At 42.3% G+C, this 24,305-nt stretch overlaps 1 long non-coding RNA gene across 1 annotated transcript; it reads left to right on the plus strand.

Moving 5' to 3' along the window:
- Nucleotides 1-6,299: 6,299 nt before the first annotated feature.
- On the plus strand, nucleotides 6,300-22,608 carry LOC109182022. Its single transcript, XR_002054315.1, has 3 exons — nucleotides 6,300-6,998; nucleotides 20,936-20,940; nucleotides 22,597-22,608. It is a non-coding gene; the product is annotated as an uncharacterized LOC109182022 (long non-coding RNA).
- Nucleotides 22,609-24,305: the final 1,697 nt, after the last annotated feature.

Genomic DNA, 24,305 nt, shown 5'->3' on the forward strand with positions numbered 1-24,305 from the left:
GCTAATATATATATATATATATATATATATATATATATATATATATATATTAAATGTTTTCATCTAAAAAGCACACAAAAATTGTTAGCATTGAGAATATGACACTTTCGCCTGGACCACAGTGGTTTTTGGCGATGGCACTGGGACCTTCATTTGTTTCGAAAATTACGCTAGACCCCTTATCACCACACGAATGTAACACTACAGTTAAATATATATATATATATATATATATATTACTCCGTAATTAATAAGGACTATTATAATTTCAAAAAAGGACTATTATAAAATTTGTTTTCATAGTTTTGGATTTTTTTTTTATTACACCACAGATTTCTTCAATTATGGTACACTAAAATCCTATACACTGAGACTAATCTAGCTTTTTATTAAGCTAGAAGCTATTACAAGATAAACGGAATAAAACAAAATAACTTTTTCACTTAGCTATTACAGATAAACGGAAGCTATTTTTATTTTTATTTTAAAAAAATCTTGATTTAAAACTCTTAAATATAACACACCACTCAACTAAAATATAACATTTTCAAGCAAAGGAAGGATTAATATTTCTTCCCAAAAATGTTGAATTTCCAGCTCCAAGAGTCTCTCACACCTCGCCCTAACAAAACACTTAGGAGGATATATATTACGGTAACTCAATAATGATTCAGTAGACATGACTAAATGTGAGTGTGTATAAAAGATTTGCCTATTTTAAACATAATCCATTACTGCTGAATTTCAAATATTGATATTTTCTGAAATATTATCAATTAAATTAGTGAACTAAACTTGTGAGATGAATGATTAATATTTCTAAAAGTAGATCTCTGTCAATATTTCTATATAAAAAAATACGGAGTAAATTCATTTACTGGGGGCGAGAATAGAGTGCACGTGGCCAGTTGCATCAATGGCCACGTTGGCAGGCTTCCACATTTTTCGCGTATCTGTCGAAAACATCATAGTATCTATACATGGGTGTACCGTATTCCCAAGGTATTGTCCGGAGGAATTTCACCTAAGCACAAAAGATTTGAAGCAGGTCATATTTGAGGTAGGCATTGCTGTAATGTTTTTTAATTGAGGTTTATAAACAAATATTTCTTTAGTATGTACTTTAATTACTAATTAAAGTTAAGCACGTACACTTTATCCTAAAAACCAATTAACTAATCACCCATTAAAGTTAAGCACGTACACTTTTTTATTATTATTGATGGCGCCATGAAATTTCGGGGCCTATATATTTTAGAAATGTAGCCAACAATATTTAAACCAGCATCATATGAAGCTAAGCTAGAGCGATACATGAGCTGATGAGCATGTGGAGAAGCATGTACACTATAAACTGACATCTTTATTTATTTTGAGATTGGAACCTGTGATTTCTCATTTGGAAGAGCTATGTCACTTGATCACAAGGTTTTTGGCAATTATTATTATTATTATTATTATTATTATTATTATTATGAAGTATAAAAAATTATGGAAAAATGACACTTTTTCTCCCTGAGTTATATACTTATAGCACTTTTCCTCCCTAAATTATTCAAGTGGTTGTCCCCCCCTCCCCCCCCCCCCCCCCCCCAGAAATGTTAAATGGACATATTTACTCTTAAAATAAATATTTCATTTATTTTTCTTCTCCAACAAATTATGACCACAATTTGGTTCAAACCAAACAGACGCTATAGAAACCAAACTGAAATGTTCTAATTATAATTTAGAATCGAAACCCGATATTTAGAGTTTATTAAAATTACGAACGGTTGGTTCATGTTCCGAACTGAAAAAAAAAATACATTTATTGTTGAATTTAGGCTATTTAACAAAAAAATTAAAATAAAGGCGGTTCAAAATTACGAACCGGATCCGAAACCGCCGGTTCACCGTTCAAGATCCAGTTTTTTCGATTCATAATTTTAATAAACAGATATCCAAATATTGGGTTCTGGATCTGAATCATAACCGAAAACTTTTAATTCGAATGCTATAGTGTCCAGTTCAATTCGAATCGGACTGTGGTCATCCCTACGTATACGCAATAATTTGTTGGAGAAGAAAAATAAATAAAATGTTTACTTTAACGGTAAAAATATCAATTTAATATATCGGGGGGGGGGGGGGGGGGGGATTGCCACTTTTAAAATAATTGAGGGGACTAATGTGCTTACATGAATAATTCAGGGGGAAAAAGTGCTATAAGTATATAACTCAGCGGGAAAAAGTGTCATTTTTCCAAAACTTATTTTATCAATAACTAATCTAATCTAAAAACATAATAAAAGTGTTAATGAATGTTATACCCTTTATTTATGTCCGTTTTTTCCGTTAATTTTTTTTATATACATTATGCTATAAAAGTTGTACTTTACAATATTTTGGACAAATATACTCCTACCGTTATAACTTCCGTTATCTTTTCCACTATCGTTATCATGCACATGCATTCACTATATATATATTTTTTTTATTTTCTTCAATAATAATATGTAGGAGTTATATGTTAGTTATTTCCTAATATAAATATTAAATTTATAAAAATATTTTTTACATTATTATTATTATTATTATTATTATTATTATTTATAATAACTAGTAATTCACCCGCGCGATGCACGGGAAAAAATTATGTTATTATAAATATAAATAAAATATAAAAAAACTAAAAATTTTAAATTATTTAATATAATAATATTTTTGAGCTTCATTGGTCAAGTATTTATTATTTTTACAGAATACAAAATTACAATTAAAATTAAAATTAAAATTAAAATTAAAATTAAAATTAAAATTAAAATTAAAATTAAAATTATAATTTTGTATGGTTAATATAATCTCTAATTATGTGCATATTATTGTATTTCATCTATATTATAATTTTTACAATACAAATAATAACTAAGATAATTACATTTGGAAAGCAAATTTCAAATTTTGTATGTGTAAATTTAAACTCTAATTGAACACATTTATGATTATATAATATATAGCTATTTTATTTTTCAAAAGTATATTTTTTATATGATTAGATAATATATAGCTATTTTATTTTTTAAATATTGTGCTTTTTTTTTTTTTATATAATAAAGGATGTTGTGGCATTAATTGTAATATTAATTATTTCCCAAATCATATAGCTTTATTATATAAAGGATTTAAATATCTAAAATTTAAATAAATTTAAATTTCTAATATAAAGTACTAATATTGGACACTATTTTTTGCGCATCGCCCATAAAAAAAAATACTAGTTAATATATAAAAGTCCATTACATTTAAAAAAAAAAAAAAACAAAAAAAAAAGTATGTGATTCATTGGATAGATGTATACGGAGTATTTTTTTTAAATCGTTTAAAAGATATTGGCTAACGCGTAGCTAACGCAGCATCATATCCTTCTATCACTTAAATTTTGTGAGAAATAATATGTGGTCACTACTACATGTGCTAACGTTGTTTTATACTGTCCAATTGATAGTTTTATATAAGTTACTCAACATACCACTACCACCAGAAAACCAGCACCGCTACCTACGACACCATAAGAAATTCATTAAAGAAAATTTTATTTTTATAATTTTTTAATCTATATTGTATTAAATTGAAACTTTATGCAGCTCTAATCGATCCAAAGGGTCATTTGAATGAGCTATGGTTGATAACAATTACAACAATCTATAACTCATCAAAAAAATTCATCTGAATAATAAATGTAAGGTGGAAGTAAGGTTGTCCACATCTATGAAAGTATGAAACCTGGCCTTCTCTTACTTTCAAAATGTTATATCACTAATTTGCAATTAATTACTTTTTTCACTCCAGACTCTTCTCAGTTTCATTTGAACTTTATCAAGGATCATGTAGCTCTCTTCCCACCATGCACAAACTTCTCAATAAAAGCACTAATGATATTACACTCAAGTCAAAATCTTAATCTACCACAAAAGCTAGTTTATATGTGGAGGTCTGACCCGACTTAAGTATGACTCCATAATCTCTTGTAGAGCTTATGTGGGATCATATAATTGCCCACCCATTAAGAAATTGACGACCACAACAACCCATTCTAGACGGATCACACTATATATAGACTCTTCTTAGCACTAGGTAGCCATTTTTCCTGTTTAGATGACTTCACTCTAAACCTTATCAAGCACTAAATAGCCCTTTACTATGTTGTCCCCTTTGCTTAGCTAGCAGTAGATGAGTGGACAACTTCACTATAAACAATTTCCACTCCGAGTTCTTCTCGGTTCCCTTTGAACCTTATCAAGCATCGGGTACCCCTCTTTCCACCATGCACTGGCCTCTTAATGAAAACACCAATGATATATCACTCAAGTCAACACCCTAACTCCACCACGAAAGCTAGCTCAAAAGTTGAGATTTGACTCCAACTTAAGTACTACTCCACATTTCTTGTGGAATTGATGATGGGTGATTGCATTATTGCCCACCCCTTGAGAAGCCAACGTCCACCGCAGCCCACTTTAGACGACTCACATGCTAGACTCTTCTTGACACCAAATACTCCGTAACTATTTTTCTATTATTTGGATAGCTTCAATCGAACCTTATCAATTAAGTACTAAGTAGCTCCTTCCGCTCGGTTGGCATCAGACAAGTTTATGACTTCATTATGGATAACTTTCATTTTTTGGAATCTTTTTTTGGTTCCCTTTGAACATTATCAAACACCAGATAACCCTCTTCCCACTATGCATCAATCTCTCAATGAAAGCTGAGTTGATGCTTCACTTAAGTCAAGACCCTAACTCCACAACAAAAACTAGTTCAAGAACAGAGGTTTGGCCCCAACATAAGTACCACTAGTTATACTTGTAATTGTTCTCCTAAATTAAAGTAAGTGGAAATCAAAAGGGAGAGTGTTTGTTTACTTGTCTGATCTGTTTATTGGCGAGCCTTACTTGTGTCACTATGAGAGTAAAATTATTAGCATATTACTAAATTAGGTTGATTATGAGAATGACCCTAATTTCATTAGTGCAATTTCTTACAACCTTATGAGTTAAATTTTGCATCTCTATCGTAGTTTAGTACGGAGTATTTGATAATGGTTAACAAATTAAAATATATATCACCCCATTCATCATGCCATTTGCACATAGTTTATTTCTGTTTTCCTTATCTCAATGTTATGATTGAATAGATTCCTAATAGAGTTAACACCCCCAATGGTACTCTGAGTATTAGCGATTTACCAGTCATTTGAATTTTAAATGATCTCCAATATTCCTCCATGTTTTATAAAATAATCACCCGTTGTCCTAATTCTTAAAAAAAAAACTCGAGTTTAAAATGGCCACGAGACATCCTAAAAGGACCACGAGTGGTTATTTTTTAAAACATTGAGGACCATTGGAAGTCATTTAAAATTCGGATGACTACAGCTGGTAAATTGCTAATACTCGAAGGATTATTGGATGTATTAACACATTCCTAATATATGATCAATATGTGTTAGTATTGACTATTGAGTACTATGTTATATTATCTTTGGTTCAATGCATTAGAATACGTTAGGGTTTATAAATTAAATGTTATAAGTCAGTTCCATCAGACATGTTTTTACCATAATATCCCTTAATATTAAGGGGGCTAACAAAGTAACAAAGTTGTTAGTGCAAGAAACTAAATTTGCACTAATTTGACACATTTGAAGACCAATTTGCAAATGTAATAAATTATGAGAGATTAAATCAACTAATTGTGTAAATTTGTGGATTAAAAACACAATTCTTTTTTGAACAAACACTTAACTCAAGTTGAACAAATAGTAAATAATTTCTCTTGATCTAAATTTAAATTCAATGCTCCATGAACAAATTACCATTGATAGTCTCTTTCATTTTCTCTAACTTTCAAGAGTCTAGATTGAGCCTTTGAGCTTATACATTCATAAGCCATGCTATTCAAGTTATATAGTTACATTTGTATTTTTCATTTTTTTCTTTCTTTTTATACTTTATTGAAAAAGTAACTAAACGAGTAAAAACTCTACATTCAAAAACAGGTGTCAATAGAAGGTAAAAAGTAGTGACACTAACAATTGAGATTAAACTCTCCCCACTCATTTTTTGGTACATAATATAATATACAAATTAAATCTATATGCTATTTTGTGATATTTTTGACTTTTATATACACTTTGTTGACTAGTATGCAAAAATAAAACTAATACAAAGGGGCCAATGATAATATGACATTTATAAAGCATATAACATTATAATAACAATTGGGGTTTGAAGTATATATCTTTATTTATGGCAAATTATACCCTTTTTAAAAGAGTAAGTGTAGGTAAAAGTGTAAAACCCACCTTTTATTTTTCCCTAATCACAATATCTTGAAAGAAATAAAATCTCAATCTCAATTCTCAATCATATAAATGATATAAGAGAGGTCACCCACCAAACTCCCTTCCCCCATTCTCCAAACCAAACTACCTTCAATTTCTTCCATCCCTATAGATATCTGGTTCGAGGCGCACATTTTCTTGGAACCCAAAGCCATTAAAGAGCACGGCAGGAAAACGCGTGGTGTACAGGTTGGCTCTCTTGCTCGCTCTCCCCTGTTTTCTTGATTTCCCATCTCTGTGCGTGTGGGCATGTGGTCCTCTTTGACAAAAGTTGTTGAATTGGAGGAGTGTAAGACTGGGTAATTCTGGGTTGAAGTCATACTGTGAAGGAAAAGTATAAAGGTGAGGACTTTGAAGGTTGGAAAAAGATGAGGATGGTGAGTGCCATTGATTGTTCGGAGTGCCCGGGTCTGTGTGGATTCTTAGTTGTTGAAGCTTATCCAAAGGGGTACTCTTCCAAGATCCCCTCTGATTTGGTCCTTTTCCTGGGGCTTGGCTTCATAGATTGGTAATATCCTGTGTTGCTCTTATAGTCTTATACCTATATCTATATTTATTATCTTAGATATACACCCAAAAAATATTTAGAGATCTAGATATATTTGTTTTTGTTGGACTTCTATAGAAAGGGACCATGGATTCAGTAGGTTTGATTCAGTATCTCCCACCTGTGTTTAAAGGGTGTTTGGAGATTCTTGAATTAGGGCTGTGTATGGTCTTCATCTAGCTTTTTCTTCATTTGGGTTCTGTAATTTCTTATCCTTTTTATTGGTTCCTGTTTCATTTTCTGGAAATCTCATTCTTTCTGACAGTGCTATAGAACTATTTGATAGTTGATAATTTCAATTGGGGAATTGTGTTTTTTTGAGGAATAAGATTGTGGTTTCTGTGGATGGTGGGATGTGTGTTTGTAAAGATTAGCCTTTTGTTTGGATAATCTTTGAGCCCAGAATCTGAAATTGTCCCAATATTAAGGGAGAATTAATGAGATGGGAGATATTCTTCTAACAGCCCTGTCAATGGAGAATCATCACCCTTCGACCCTATTGTCCATGGATTCGAGTGCCTCCTCTTCTCATGATGATTTAGACCTCGAAATGAATCGCCAAGTTGTCATAACCCGTCCACCTGATATCAATTTACCTTTATCGGCTGAGCAGAGCCCTCCGCCCCAATCATGGAACTCTGAACCCTGTGATATTCTTGATGTCGGGCTTGGAACCCAAGTATATGAAACCGAAAGCTTCCTCAGTGTGCCCAAGGTTGTCGGTAGGAAATGTGCAAAACGGGTTGACAGCATCTGGGGTGCGTGGTTCTTCTTTAGCTTTTATTTTAGGCCCGTGTTCAGTGAGAAGTCGAAGGCGAAAATCGTGCGAGACAGTAATGGGGTTTCGGGGTTTGATAAGTCGGATCTCCAGCTCGATGTTTTCATGGTTCAGCATGATATGGAGAACATGTACATGTGGGTTTTCAAGGAAAGGCCCGATAATGCATTGGGTAAGATGCAACTCCGAAGCTATATGAATGGGCACTCTCGCCAAGGGGAACGCCCCTTTCCTTTTAGCGTTGATAAAGGTTTCGTTCGGTCTCATCGGATGCAAAGGAAACATTATCGGGGCCTGTCGAATCCTCAGTGTGTTCATGGGATCGAGGTTGTTCAGTCTCCTAATCTCATGGTTTTAGACGAAGAGGATCGGAAAAGATGGGCGGAGCTTACGGGAAGGGAACTCAACTTCACCATCCCTCCTGAAGCAAGCGATTTTAGTTCATGGAGAAACCTGCCCAACACCGAGTTTGAGCTCGAGAGGCCACCTCAACCTATCAAAACTAATCACCATTCCCATCCTAAGAAGTTGCTCAAATGCTCCGGGCTTAATTTGTCAACTCAACCATCCAACCATAGTAACGGGGATGCAATGGATCTATCACCCGACAGCAGCAAAAGGAGAAAGGACTTGTTTCCCGAAGAAGAGTGTTATCTGCAAGTAAACGTAAATCCTCCCGATCGAGTTCCCGACCCAAATGAGCCACACTGGCTGAATGAATTCAGTGGAGTTATGCGTGAGGTTTACGGGCCCGTTACAGCCGCAAAAAGTATCTACGAAGACAAAGAAGGTTATTTGATCGTGATCAGTTTGCCCTTTGTGGATCCCCAGAGAGTGAAGGTTTCTTGGAGGAACACACTCACACACGGGATAATCAAGGTGTCTTGCTTTAGCATATCCCGCATGCCTTTCCTCAAGAGACAGAAAAGGACATTCAAACTCGCGGATTCATCGTCCGAACACTGCCCTCCCGGGGAATTTGTCAGAGAAATCCCCCTTTCAACCCGCATTCCCGAAGATGCTAACATAGAAGCCTACTTCGATGGATCAGGGACGGTGCTCGAGATTCTCGTGCCTAAACTTCAAGAAGGGTCAGAAGAACACGAGGTACGCGTATGCCTTCATCCCCACCTCGGTGGCAATGATCTTATTCTCAACTAGAGGCAAATCGGGGTCATTCATGGTTGATTATCATGGTATTCATTGTTGCTAAAAAATATATATGTTTGTGTAGCCTGAACATGCACATGTCTTATGTAATGTTCCATTTTCACACCCCCTAGATGGTGTGTTTGTTGGTTGTTTGGGTATTCTATGCTTGTAGCAATGTTTTACTATTGAAATATGAAATCTTTGGTTTAATAATATATATAAATATGTGTAGTAGTAGACTAGTAGTAGGCTTAGATTTTCTTTGATTTGCTTGTGTGCTTATGAAATGCATTATTGGAGTGTGGTGTGCCAACTTTTCTTATAAAGCACTGCTTTCTTTCACATGATTAATATTTAGTGGAGGTTGTTCCAATACATGATCTGGATGGAAAAAATAAATAAACCCCTTGTGCACAAAGGTGATGATGAAAACCCCTTATGTGCAGAGTGTACATGCAAAGGGCGGTAACCTGGGGACTAACAAAGTGACTCGCGATTTATCTCTAACAGTTTTTGGGTAAGGATTTTGGAGACTTAAGATTAGTCTGGCGCAAGCTGAAAATCAATCTGGCCAGCACTTTGTCCCTTAATTGGGCTGGCCCGGTGTGAACGTGGATTAGTCTGAGTATGGTATGAGTTTAACCGTTTAAATGTGCCTCCTACAATTAGAGCCTGCTTAGAACACATCGTGGTCTGACAAAAAAGAAATTAAAAAAAAAATTAAAAGAAAGGAAGAAAAGGTGCAGTTGGAAATGTCAAAGTTGATAGGGTGGAGAAGATGAGGTTAGATGGATGAATGAGAGTGGCTCCTTGATGAAATGTTGATGCCATATGATATTTGTCAAAGTGTTTTGAAGCAGTTTGTTAGGGACCACTTTTTGTCTGCATCATTTCAGCCACTCATGGATTAGAATAATGGGAGTTCGTTCGTTGAGGTCATTGTCTGTTGGATTGATTCTTACATTTAATTTGCGTGTAATAAACAAAGTAAGTTGATGTTGGTCAAAATATTCATCTCCTATTTTCTATTATGACTCTAATGGTTTTGAGACTTTGATCTTTTCATTGTTTATGGTTAAAGGTTGGCACCAAAATGTTAGATTTTAATAGAAAAGAATTCAAGTTTTTATAAATAATGTTTCGAATATGATGAGGAATTTAAATTATTTTGAGTAAGATTTTGAGTTTGTCATGTGAATATAACAACACATATGTAATTATTGAATATTAATTTTTTTAAAAAACCAAATTAGAGTATAAATAATAAATATTCAAAGGTGCTCTTGGAACTTTAATCTTTTCATTGTTATGGTCAAAGGTTGGCACCAACACATTAGAATTCGATGGGGACGAATTTGATTTCTCTTTAACAAAGTTTCAAGCAAAGAACAATTTGATTTCTTTTAAGTAAAGTTTTGAGTTTTAGTCTTGTGAATACAATAATATCTATACTATTATTAAAAACAAAATCTGGTGCGCACAAGGAACCTGCCTACTTTGGACATAATTCCCACACTGCCACCACCCAGATTTGAACCTTGGTCTCTTACCCCAAATAATGCCCACTAAACCATTGAGCTAAGCCGTGCGGGTTAAAATTCTTATTCCTATTACTTCCCTTAAGAAGTCTGCCAGTTTCGAAGAAAACACGAGCAGAGTTTGTGATGGTGTCACCTACGATCTGCCAGGTTTGTTGGTAAAAGCCCGCATGGAAGCCATCCGGACCTAGGGCTTTAAAAGATGGCATGTCGAACAAAGCTTGTATGATTTCCTCCTTTGTGAAGGGACTATTTATGTGCCGCCAGTCTTCATTGCTGAGGGATGGAAAAGTAGTTCCTCTAAGAGAGTTTTGGGAAGTCGTTGAGCCATCATCCGCGAACAAACCTGCAAAAAAAAGGAGATAATGTGATTCATCATGGAGTCTTGGTCAATGAATGGGTTATGGAGAAGGCTTCAAATGGATGTCTCAATACATCAAGTAGATGCAAGTGTTATTTCATACATTGAGCCAAGAGTGTTTGCTCTTCTTGTGAAAAGTGGTGATCGAATATATCTCGCAATTGATTCTAGTTTTTTGGTGAAATAATGACAAAGAGCCTTTACAAGAATCAAAGCTTAAATCAAATTGGTTTTGAGAAAGGATTCTCCTATTTGGAAAATTTAAACGTTTTTTTATTTACTGCGTCACAAGTAGAACAGTTTGAATTTCATATGTTATCGTCTAATCAGAATGGCGAACATTAGCCAGCAAACCGCCAATAATATTAAAGTTACTATCGACGTTTCGTACAAGCTCGTTGGCTTCATCTTCGACACTAGAAGTTAATCCCTAAAATAAACAAAAGTCAAAGCTTAAATTAAATTGATTTTGAGAAAGGATCCTCATAATTGCGAATCGACGATCATGTTTTTTATTTTAATTTTTAAAAATAATAATTAAAATATTTTTTTTTTTAATTTTATATATAACTAGTATTTTCAGCTGTGCGTTGCGCGGAATGAATTTGTTATAATACTTTAACAATATTTGGATCGATATACAAATATAAATTATGGTTTGTTTGGCAGAGCTTATTTAAGAGCTTATAGCTTATTTTAAGCTACTAGTAAGCTATAAGTTCTGTTTAGTAATGTTCTTAAAATAAGCTCCTAGCTTAAAATAAGAGCTTATTTTGAAACGCTACTTTAGGTAGTGTTTCAAAATAAGCTACTAGCTTCCTAACTTTTTTTTCCATCTTTATCCTTATTATTTTAAAGAAATGACGTACTCTACCCTTCTCAATTAAAACCCGTTTCTCTTCTCAGCAACTTTCACCGCACGACAATCCCTCCATCTTCATTCGCACTCCGCTCCCTTCATCTTCATTCGCACTACTTTAAACAAACTACTTTAAATTTTTTTAAGATGTCTTTCTTAGTCTTTTTACATTTATCAGCTTATCAAAAAGCTAATTTTACCAAACACTTTCAATCATAACAGCTAGCTTAACTTCTCTTTCAGTTTTCAGCTCCTAGCTTATAGCTTTTCAGCTCCTAACTTATAGCTTTTCAGCTAGGGTTGCCAAACAAAGCCTATAACAACGAATATTATATAGTGCAGTTGATGAAATGGGTTGCATTGATTATGTTTTCTGATGTTATCCTTACTTAAATTCGAACAAATAATTGTCCAATTATGCATGCGATGCGCGTGCGACGCCCGTGCAATACTCGTGCGATGCGCATGCGACAAGAAAACAACAGCGTCCACCAAGTAAACAATGAGATGCCAATCTTGTTACCCAAAATTAGAAACGATACATTGCCCAAATACTCATCTGACAAACAACAACATCCACCAAGTAAACAATGGGATGTCAATCTTGTTACCCAAAATTAGAAACGGTACATTGCCCAGAAACTCATCTGACAAGAGAACATCAAGCTCTTTCTTTGACTCCGCAAATCTTTCTTTATTGTACGCATCCGGTGATCGAGAAATTAACTTTAATATGAAAAAACAATCAAGCACTTCTAAAAATATGACGCTCAAAAAAGTTTGATAATTTTATGAAAAAGACATTTGGGACATGCGTTTGAGGTCAGAAACGCATGTCCCAAATGCATTTGAAATTCATTTGTTTTTTTGTTTTTTTTCCTAAATACTGACCACCAATGCAAGTGGGAATTGCGTTTGATGTAGTATGTATTATACAGGCAGCAAGTGGAACGACGAATTGAACCGCTTGAAATGCTCCTTGATCTGGTGCAGCGGCATCTGAGCCGTTGGATTTTGCGGGATGGTGGATATGACGTGGCCCCATGCAAGCCGTTCGTAGTTCTCCGCGAACTGCTTGACTTTTGGCTTCTTGCTTTGATGACCAGTTGTCTCCCAGTAAGAATTTAAGGTTTGAAGCTCTGACTTTGGCAACAATGAATTGGAGGTTGTTGGCCAGGAAGAGATACGCCATGGAGATGTGCTTGTAGTGATGTGCTATGCGGTCTAGTTTGCAGAGGAGGACGAGGATTAGTCAGGCGAAGAGATCGCCGGAGCCGGAGAAACTTATGATTCAGGCAGCGAACTCGTCTCCGGCGGAGGAGAGTCGGCGAGGATGTCCCAAGTGCATTGCTGTAATCTGCAATCAACGTGAGATAATTCATTGATTTTATGGTGAGCGAGTGAATTCCTCCACCGGCAACCACCGTCTTCGAGGAGTCCTTCTGTAGAGCGGCTTCGAACTCGCCCAACTTGCTCATGATTGACTCGGCCTCGACGGTGAAAAGCAAATCGTCCTCATGCCTTTTCTCGGACCTATGTATAATACTTACATTCGATATGCAAGTGAGAATTGGGTTTGATGTTCCCACTTGCATTTGTGGCCAGTATTTCGAAAAAAACAAATAAATTTCAAATGCATTTGAGACATGCGTTTTTTTTTTTTTTACCTCAAACGCTTAATTGTTAGAAATGCTTAATTGTTTTTTCACATTACAGTCAATTTCGGGGCTTTGTCTCCGGTGTTTCAGAGGAGAGCAACTGGAATCCGGTGGATGCTATTGTTTACTTAGTGCATGCGCATCGCACGAGCATTTCACGGGCATCGCACCGATAATTGGGCAATTATTTGTTTGAATTCAAGCAGGATAACATCATAAAACATAATCAATGCAACTTATTTCATCAACTGCACTATATAATATTTGTTGTTATAATTTATATTTGTATATCGATGCAAATATTCTTAAAGTATTATAACAAATCCATTCCATGAAAAGCACGGATGAAAATACTAGTTTTATATATATATATATACTAGTTTTTTATGCGCATTGCGCGATTAGGATAATGCCCAATGCTTTTTTTTAAATAAGTACTTTAAAGTATATTAAGACAGGATTATATTGAAATTGTTCATGCATAGATAATTGAAGGTTGAATTTGCGTATTTAAATAGGTAATTCTTCTCCCAAAGGTTGAGTTCCCAACCCCAAGGGACCCCCCCCCCCCCCCCCCCCCCCCCACACTCCGACCCGACAGAGCATTGCGGGAAGTTGTAAATCACGGTGACTCAATGGTTCAGCAGACAGGGCCAAATGCTGATACACACAAGGAATCTGCCCACTTTGGACATAATTCCCGCACTGCCGCCGCCGAGGTTCAAACCTTGGTCTCTTCTCCCGAATACTACCCACTAAACCATTGAGCTAAGCCCGTGCGGGTTAAATAGGTAATTCTAAATTTACAAATGCAAGATAATATAGTCAAGATTGATTATAATTGTCAATAAAATAATTGTATTGGTATGGTTGAAACCAAATACGGGACATAAGGGAGAACAAATAAAAATTAGGGCATAAAATATTAAATATATACTAATATTGTTTGAGGAGATTCCGACATTAGGATTTGTGGTTAAGTTCTATTAAGACTTTAATATTAGAATTAGATTAATGGTGTAGTTATAATTCTATATTAGACTTTAATATTAGAATTAGACTAACGGTGAATTAACGGAAAAGTTAAATGGATAATCATATAGTTAAGGATAAATTAGAAAATCTTAAAAGAAAAAAATTAAAACCTGAACAATATGAACCATTCATTTGATTTAATAATTTGGCGATCATTTTTTCTACCCAATGTTAATAATTAAATAAATTCGCTGGTCAAATCCGCTAGTATAATCCGCTAACGCTAACCGCTAACTGCTGATTGTCAAACAAGGACATTGCAAGGTAGTTCTCACTTCAATTTGTTGTGTGATTTGAATACTCTCTTTGTCACAAAATCTCTCAAGTAGTTAATATGGTTGGCTTTATTAATTATATATATATTTTTTAATTTTTTCATGGTATTAATAAAATACTTGGTAAATAAATATATATCATTATTTTGTATTATAACCTTGATATTTAATTAGAAAAATAGTGCACAAAAAAGATAATAGATAATGTAGTGAATATAATCAATTGATGAATTTGAATGTAAAAATTTTTACATTTGAGAAAAATAAAGACAATATAACTGGTAGGGAATATCCCGACCGACATAAGCTTCACCACGACCGACTTGCCTTTGTCTTTGTCTTTTTGTCTTTGCAGGTAGCAGGTCGGGCTTTTTATGAAGAACCCGGTCAGGAAGCGACCGGGAATTGCCCGAGCGTTAGTGTCGACCACCGAGTGGTAGCCCTTTGGCGAGAGAGCTGACAAAGGACACGTGGCGGCTCTTTACGATGACAGACAGGGTACTCGGGAGGATGACACGTGGTGGCTACGTGGAGAACATGCCGAACGGCCGGATCCTTGTCCCCAGCACATCGGCTATAAATACCCACAGTAGCTACAGTGTAGAGGACTTTTGGACGATCGATAGGTTGTTATTAGAGAATCCCGACCGCAGTCAGTCGGCACTCAGAGCAACCAAGTAGATTGTACTTAGGGCCTTTACCGTGATCAATAAAGTCTTTTACTTGCTTTAATTGGTCTCGGGTTTATTTTATATTGCTTGCGTAGAATTAGCAGTATCATTTTGGCGCCGTCCGTGGGGAACCGTGCGAGAAAGCAACGTCTTGACGAGCACCCGCTCCCTTTCCAATCATGTATCCGTGGGCTCAAAACAACTTCGCCACCCAACAGCAAGGTCAGACGGTAGAATTGAATCTCAATCTCTCACCACCGCATCCGTCTAACACATACCCGGTCGCCCAACAACCGGTGAACTACATACAACCGGGATACCCAACACCCGGTCAGCCATATCAGCAGCAGCCGGTGATGTATCCCGGCCAATATCCATACCCGGTCCCACCTCCGCCGTACGGCTATTGGCCTGGCCAACCGATGTATTACACTCCCCCGGTTGGATATCCACCATATACGCCTGCTTACACGGCTCTAGCCGCCGCCCCTCCAGTACAACCGACCGCACAGGTAGAGCCGCAGCGTCAGTCCGTTTCCCGGGCTCGACGCTCGGCTCATTCGCGGTTGGGGTCGGGGGGTGCTGATGCGATGGAGGCACCAGGACAGGCCCAGCAAGCGGTCGAGGTTCCCGTCCAAGCGGAGGACCCCGAAGAAACCGCCCGAGCGGCAGCTTTTGGTCGTCTTCGACCGGAGATGCGCCAGCGTTTGGGACCCCAAGACCCGAACCGCCAGCAAGAAGACGTACAGATGCAGGAGGCCAGCCAGGAGGCCTCATCTGGGTATAGCGGGTCGAGATCTCACCGACGGCGACGCGCTCGGGATACAGCCCAAGCTGCTCAAGCCGCCGAGCTCAACGAGACCCGAGGATTACTCTATAACCTCCAGGCGGAATTTGCGCAATTCAGAAACGCGCACCCTGCAGCAACCCCGGTTGGACAACCGACCCTGAACCAGACGCCTTTCACAGCGGCGGTAATGGCTCAGCCTTACCCGCTCGATTTAAAGGTCTCTGGAGAGAAGAGTTATGATGGCCGGACAGACCCTGAGGCTCACGTCAACGATTTCTACAGCAATATGACGCTGAAGGGTGTGTCAGACGTCGTAATGTGCAGGGCTTTCTATTCCACGCTTACCGGTCGAGCGGCGGAGTGGTTCCGAACGTTGCAGCCGGGTTCGATCGACAGGTTTGACACCCTGGCGGTCAAGTTTGTGAGGAAGTTTATCACTTCCAAAGTGGTGAGGAAGCCTTATATATATCTGGAGAAGGCCAAGCAACTTGAAGGCAAGAGCTTGACCGACTTCCTCACCAAATGGAAGGCGGCGGTCGGGGAGGTCGAGCCCATGGATGATGCCACCGCCACCCACATGTTACACATCTCTCTCCGGGCGGGGTATTTATATCAGGACTTCATTTTACACCCCCCGGCCACGTATGAGGAGGCCCTTCGAAGGGTCACAGATTATGCCAATGCTGGCGAGGCGAACGCCGTAAAGCGCTCGCAGGAGGTCGGGTCTTCATCCCGTAAACCGGCCGGCCGGGCGGAACACCGATCGGGTGATGACCATCCCCGATCCCGCACCAGGACTGGTGAGTTTACGGCCTTGAACCGATCTGCAGCGGAGGCCATGCAGTATGCTCAGTCTTGCAACCTCATCAAGCTTCCCCATCCCGATCGAGATGGTCCTGATAAGAGTAAGCATTGCGCTTACCACCGATGTGCTGGGCATGACACTGAAGAGTGTACCCACTTGCTCCAACTGTTGGAAGATTTGCTCAATCTAGGGAAGTTGGACAAGTGTGTGGGGAGGAGAGAGGACCCCAAGAGGAATACAGATCGGAGAGAACAGCGGCGCTCTCATCACCGCTCCGATCGGTCAGGTCAGGACCGAAGAGACGATCGAAGAGATGATCGTCGCGATGACCGATGGGACCCTGACCCTCCTTCTAGCAGCCGACCAGCAGGAAAGCCGACCATCCACGTTATTTTCGGTGGATTGGAAGACACTTACCGACCGCGAAGTAATTGCCCGGTCGCTATAGTGGATTCCCGGGAGACCGGGAAGAGGCAAAAGATGGAGCCCATAACCTTCACCTTGGAAGATCAATCCAGCAGCGGAGACCACGGCATGGAGGCGCTCGTGGTCACAATTGATGTGAAAGGGACGGATGTCCAGAGGGTTATGGTCGACACTGGCAGCAGTGTGAACGTCCTTTATTTGGACGTGTTTGAAAAGCTTGGACTAGACAGGAAGGAGCTGACTCCGGTCGGTGTACCACTGTCTGGCTTTACCGGGGCTCTTATTTACCCCGAGGGAAAGATAACGCTCCCGGTCGAGATCGGCACGGCCCCGAAGTCGATCAAGACGGAGTTAGAATTCGTTGTGGTCAACCTCCATTGTGTCCACAACATCATCTTGGGCCGACCCGCCATTATGAAGATCAGTGGGATAATTTCAATGCCTCACCTATGCATGAAATTCCTCACCCCCAATGGGGTCGGTGTAGTCCGTGGCGATGTCCAATCCGCCAGGAAGTGTTACACCCGAGCGGTTAACAGACGCGATTCCGGTTCGTCTTCCCGGGTGAACACCATAGCCAAAGAAGAGGCTAAAGATCGGAAGGAACAACCAGAGCCTTCCGAGGAGATAGAAGAAGTTCCCCTATCCGAGGACCGACCGGATAGGAAGATCAAGATTGGTCGGGCCCTCACCCCCGCTCTCCGAGCAGAAATTTTGGCCATACTCCGGGAGTATGCCGATATCTTCGCTTGGGGGCCCGAGGACATGCCCGGGATCGACCGGTCGGTTATTTGTCACAAGTTAGCCGTCGATCCCGCAGCAAAGCCGGTGGTGCAAAAAACCCAGCACCTTTCTTCCGATCGCCGCGAGTTTGTTAGAGAGGAAGTCAAGAAGATGGCGGCGATCGAGCACATCCGACCCGTGATCTATCCCGAGTGGGTGGCTAATATAGTTCTCGTTCCGAAGCCTCCAGCGTGGAGGATGTGCATTGATTTTACCGACCTCAATAAGGCCTGTCCGCTCGACCCGTATCCTCTACCGAGTATCCACCAGATGGTCGACGAGACGGCCGGGGCCGAATTGATGAGCTTCATTGATGCATTCAAGGGTTATCATCAAATCATGATGCACCATGAAGATGAAAGCAAGACAGCCTTCGTGACCCCGGACGGGCTGTATTGCTACCGAGTGATGCCGTTCGGTCTCCGCAACGCAGGAGCCACCTATCAGAGAATGGTCAATATGCTCTTTGCCGATTTGCTAGGTCGAACGATGGAAGCTTATATTGATGACATGCTGGTCAAGAGTCGGGACCGATCCGACCATACTCGAGATCTCCGGGAGTGCTTCCAGATCATGAGGAAGTACCAGTTACGGTTGAACCCAACCAAGTGTACATTTGCGGTTCAAACCGGCAAGTTCCTTGGCTATATGATGACTAAGAGAGGAATTGAGACCAACCCGGCCAAAGTAAAAGCTATTCTGGACATGCAACCACCTTCTACCGTTCGAGAAGTCCAGCAATTGACCGGTCGGTTGGCAGCCCTCAGCCGATTCCTCTCCAAGTTAGCCGAGCGCGCTTTACCTTTCTTCAAGGTATTGCGAAAGGTTAATGGATTCGTCTGGGACGAAGAATGCCGAGCGGCTTTTGATGAGCTGAAGGAGTATCTCATGTCACCAATTGTGCTCTCAAAGCCCGAGCTCGGAGAAGAGCTAGACGTATACCTCGCCGTCTCCGATCGTGCAGTAAGCGCAGTATTGTGCCGAACCGATCCGGAAGGGGTCCAGCGACCGGTGTACTATGTAAGCCACGCGCTACATGGTCCCGAGCTCCGGTACTCCCGGTTAGAGAAGGCCGTCTACGCCTTATACATCGCCGCGAAGAAGTTGGCTCCCTACTTCCAGGGTCGAGCAATTCGCGTATTGACCGATCAGCCGATCGGGCCAGTCCTCCGAACTGCTTCGTCTTCCGGTCGCCTAGTCAAGTGGGCGTTGATGTTGACCCAGTACGCGATCGAATACCGACCAAGACCAGCCATCAAGGGTCAAGCTTTAGCTGATTTCTTGGTCGAGTGCACCGCCCGGGATACCCGACCCCCCGAAGTTGCGGATCCCGAGGCTGAGTGGTGGTCGTTCGCTACTGATGGGTCGAGTAGCAAGAAAGGCGCAGGAGGAGGAGTGGTGGTTACGAGCCCGGAGGGATTCAAAGTCTACTTCGCTCTCATGTATCAGTTCCATCCGACCAATAATGAAGCCGAGTACGAAGCCTTCGTTAACGGCTTACAGTGTGCTCGGGACTTGGGGGCTGAATACATCCGAGCTCAAACAGATTTTGCGCTCGTAGTCGAGCAGGTTCTCGGAGACTATGAAGTCAATGGAGAGCGTCTGCAATTATACCGAGATCTAGCTATGGAGAAGCTTACTCAGTTCCGGGGGTATACCGTCCGGCACATCCCCTGACTGGATAATGCCGACGCGGACATCTTGTCTAAATTGGCTCAAGACGCCCCGGAACATATGTCGAAGATAGCACGAATTTTGGTGATCCCGAGACATAGCATCCATCGTCTACCGGTCAATCCGATCCAACCGGTAGAAGATAACTGGATCACCGATCTAAAGGAGTACCTCGAGCACGGTCGACTCCCAGATGACCCACAGCGTGCTCGGAAGGCCAAGCTTAGAGCCCCAAGGTTCCAAGTCTTGGACGGTCGTCTCTACAGGCGATCGTACGGGGGTCCTCTTATGCGTTGCTTGACCGCATTTGAGGCTGACCTGGTCATGAAGGAATTGCATTCGGGAATTTGTTCTTCACATCAAGGAGGCCGATCGTTAGCCCATCGTATCATGCTGATTGGGTACTATTGGCCGTCCCTCCAGCTAGACTGTGAAAAGTTAGCTCGGGAATGTGAGACGTGCCAACTGTTTGCCCGAATGCCTGGACGACCGGCAACTTTCTATCAGCCGGTAACGACTGCAATTCCCTTCGCTAGGTGGGGGGTAGACATTTTGGGCCCCTTCCCTCAGCTCTCCGGTCGGAGAAAGTTTGTGATTGTCGCCATTGATTACTTTTCCAAGTGGATCGAAGCCGAGCCCTTAGCCACGATCACTTCTCAGCAGTGCGCTCGGTTCCTTTGGCGCAATGTGATTTCCCGCTTTGGTGTGCCCGTGCATCTCATCAGCGACAACGGCTGCCAATTTGTGAGCCAATATTTTCAAAATTTCTTGGCCACGATCGGGACGACCCACGTCCGGTCGTCGGTGGCTTACCCGCAGGGAAACGGACAAGTGGAAAATGTTAACCGAACGATTTTAGAAGGTCTAAAAAAGAAGCTACACTCGGCTGGTCGTAGTTGGGCCGATGAGTTGCCATATGTGTTGTGGACTTATCGGACGACCCCGAGGGAAGCTACTTTGGAGACCCCTTTCGCCCTGGTTTATGGAGCAGAGGCTCGACTCCCGATCGAGGCTTGGATTCCGACTGATCGAGAAAGAACTTACAATGCGGAGGAGAACGAACATGCGATGGTCGTGGATCTCGACGGGGTCGAGGAAAAAAGAGAGCTAGCTGCTCGGCGTATAGCTGAGTATCAAAAACGAGTCAAGAGTTCAAAGGACGTTCGGGTCAATCCTCGTTATTTCCAAGTGGGAGATTATGTTCTACGACGAAGGGAGGCCAGTCAACCTTTGGAAGGCGGAAAGCTAGCTCAAAATTGGGAAGGGCCGTACATCATCAGCGCTATCATACGGCCGGGTACATACCGACTGGAGACGACAACCGGGTAATCGAGGGGACTTGGAATTCCGAGCACCTCGTTATGTTTAGGCACTAGCCTATTTTTTGTAATCTTTGGGCGAAGTGGGGGCTCGACCTGCGAGTTAGTCCCGGTCGTCATTTGTAATTAAATGTATTATTGTAAATGCTTCTTAACCGCCTACGAGCGGGAATGTCTAATGTATATACGATCGGTGATTGCTTGACTGTTTGTATACGGCGGCCCGATCGATTATTTTCTATACCTTTTGGTGTATGCAGATGGTTACATCGACCAAAGCGAGTTTATCGACCGGTCAAGTACGCTCCTCTTCGGCGGACAATCGGGTCACGCCATTTGATCGGGGAAGCCAGGAGCATACAGCATAATTCCCCGATCTAATCAACTTCTTTCCACTATCGCACTCACTCGTGCCTTGAGAGCACAATAGTGTGGGGGCTGGGATAAGGAAGTGTCTGTAGGCCCATCGCTCGGGACTCGGGAAAAACTTGACCGTGGGGGCTTACTTATTTTCAAAATTTCGTCAAGGCCTGGAGATCAGGTAAGCCTGATCGGGTTGGCCAACACGACGTTGACATAAGTCCGTTGTTCGGAGATATCCCGAATGTGGAGGCTTACCTATTCTCAAAATTTCGGCAAGGCCTTAGGATCGGATAAACTCGGTCGGGTAGGCCAATGAAATGTCGAAATATTGGATGTGCGACCGGGCCATAAGGCCACAAGGTCGGATATCGAGTGAGTGGAATAATGCACGACCGGGCTAAATGGCCGTGAGGTCGAGCACTTACGTTCGGTATACGCGCGTGGAAGATAAAAACGTAAAGTAAAAAACGAACGGCACGAATTAATCAAAGAGAAATTTATTAAATCCAAAACGTGCCCGGTACAACTCGGGACCGGGCTCCCGATCAGCACTACTTACACAAAAAAGCAGAATTTATTAGACCTATCCTACTTCTTCGTGGTCTCAGCATCGCCCTTCTTCGGCGGTCCCTCCTCGCTCGGGGCGGCCCCAGCTTCGATCGCCTTGGTCCGATCCTTCGGATCAAAAGGTGCGGGCCCCGGGTCGGCTACGTCGTCGGGGAGTGTGGTTAAGACCAACTGGAGGTCATCCCCTTCAAGGGCTTGCTCCATGATCTTCTTGGTCTGGTCACGCATTTTCCGTTGACCGGCTTTATACGCCCACCGGCCAAACGTCCACACCAGTTTCTCCCCGACCTCGGTGGCCCGAACGGACTGAAGAAAGCGAGCGCCCGATTTGGTGTCTTGGAAGAGATGTTGGGCGAGCTTGTCCGGGTCATTTTGGCGAGCCCTAAGTTCGGCCGCTTCCCCGATCGCCTGCTGGGCGACCTGCTCTGAGAGATCCCGCTCGGCTTTCACCTTCTTGAGCTCGGCCTCGAGGTCCCGGATCTCCTGTAATCGCCGGTTGGCGACCTTCTTCAGGGCCTCGGCTTCATTGGCCTGTAAGGCCCGTTGTTGAAGGAACTGGGCCGCTCGGGAGATCTGCAGTGCATAACACGATCGAGTTTTAGCCGAGTGGAGTTACTTAAAAGAAAACTTAAAAGAAGAAAATACGCTTACCTCAGCTAGGTCGTAGCCGATCTTCTCGGCTACCTGGCTCGGGGTCAGCTTAGAGATGTCCTCCTTAGCCGACCCGGCATTCCCGATCCGAGCGAGGATCGAAGAACCACCTTTGTTGCCGCCGCCTGAGGGCGTCGGGCTGTGCTGCTCGCGGCGCCGTTTTAGGGCCCCGGTCTCCGAGGCGGTCTTCTCTTTCGTTTTTTCTTTGCCCTTCCCGACCGCGACTCGGGCGACCAGGACCTTCGAGGCATCCACCACGTAGCCTTCAGCCGTGGTGACGGTTGATGCCCTTATCGGTCGCGCGGTCGGGATCTCCTTTTCCCCGGCCGGTTTGGCTTGGGCTTTCTTCCGGCCCAGGGAAATCTTGGTCACCGGGCGTAGAGGAACGTCCTCATCTCCAAAGCCGGCCATCTCTGCAAACAAAAACAAAGTAGGTTAGATCGAGCTAAAGGCCCAGTCGGGCTATTAGGGTCGGAGGAAGAGGTTAATGTAACACCTTTGCCCTTTCGTTTACCCCGGGCGGGCATCCTTGCGATTGTAACGCCTCGGGGTTCGGGCCTGTACTTATCGGGTATGTTGTATACGGGCTCGGGCAAGTTGGCCGCTTCGAGGGACTCGGGCGTCTTGAAGATTTGGTATTCGTAAATTTCGCCCGAGATTTTGGTGACGGCGTCTATAAGGGCCTGAGTCTCGGTTGGGATGACTTGCTTTCGAAAGCGCTGACTCCAGACCCTCTCGACCGGGAGGATCCACGGATCGTATTTCACTGAGAAGATCCGGTTCTTCCACCCCCGGTTGTTCCCAGGCAGCCCCTCAATCGAGCACTTGTCTGCTCGGGATTGGGTCATCAGGAATCCACCCCCGTACGCGGCTGCCAGCACCTTCACCTGGTAAACGAAGTTGAACAGCTCCATGGTGCAGGCTAAGTTGTGCCGACTGCAGATCAGGGGGAAGCACGCGATTATCCGGTGCGCGTTCGGGCAGATTTGTCCGGGCACCACCTGATAGTAGCCTAGGAACGCAGTAAGGAGGCTCGAGAAAGGGAAAGTGATCGGGGCCATAAGGGAGTCGTAGTGCATCCCGAGCCACTTTCCCCGGTGTCGTTCGATGACGTTCCCGAGCTGCCTGCTGGTGTCGAACTCGACCCGACCGGCAAGTGTTGCAGCAATTCTGTTTGCTTCTCCTTTTGTTAGCAAACTTTTTTGGCCCTCGACGCTTTCGCTGTTGAGGAACTCGAATCCGTCCCCGTTTGGCGTCGCCGGTCCAGCCGAGTCTTCCTCGACTGCTTCCGCTTCGTGTGCCCGGTGTTCCACCTCGGGCTCAGCTCGAGGGTAATCCCCTATTACCCTTGTGGGCGTTTCCCTAACGCCTGTATCCGGGGAGTTTCGTCCGCTCGTAGACGTCCCATCGCTCCCCGACCCGTTGGAGCTCGAGCCGGATGTCCCCGACGAGCTCGACGATCCTTCTGGCTCGGGGGCTCGGTCGGGTGTGTGTTGTGGTCGTTGCTCGACCTCTGGGGAGTAGGACATGATGTCCACCTCCTCGCTGCTGTGCTCGATCGTGCTGTCGTAGTCTGCGATCGAGGCGTTCTCGCTATCTGAATCCGACATGTTTTCTACCTAAAGGTCGGTCGCGGTTAGTACAGGGTTCGGGCAGTTAGTTCGA

Source organism: Ipomoea nil, unplaced genomic scaffold, assembly GCF_001879475.1.
Source record: "Ipomoea nil cultivar Tokyo-kokei standard unplaced genomic scaffold, Asagao_1.1 scaffold1043, whole genome shotgun sequence".
Taxonomy (NCBI): domain Eukaryota; kingdom Viridiplantae; phylum Streptophyta; class Magnoliopsida; order Solanales; family Convolvulaceae; genus Ipomoea; species Ipomoea nil.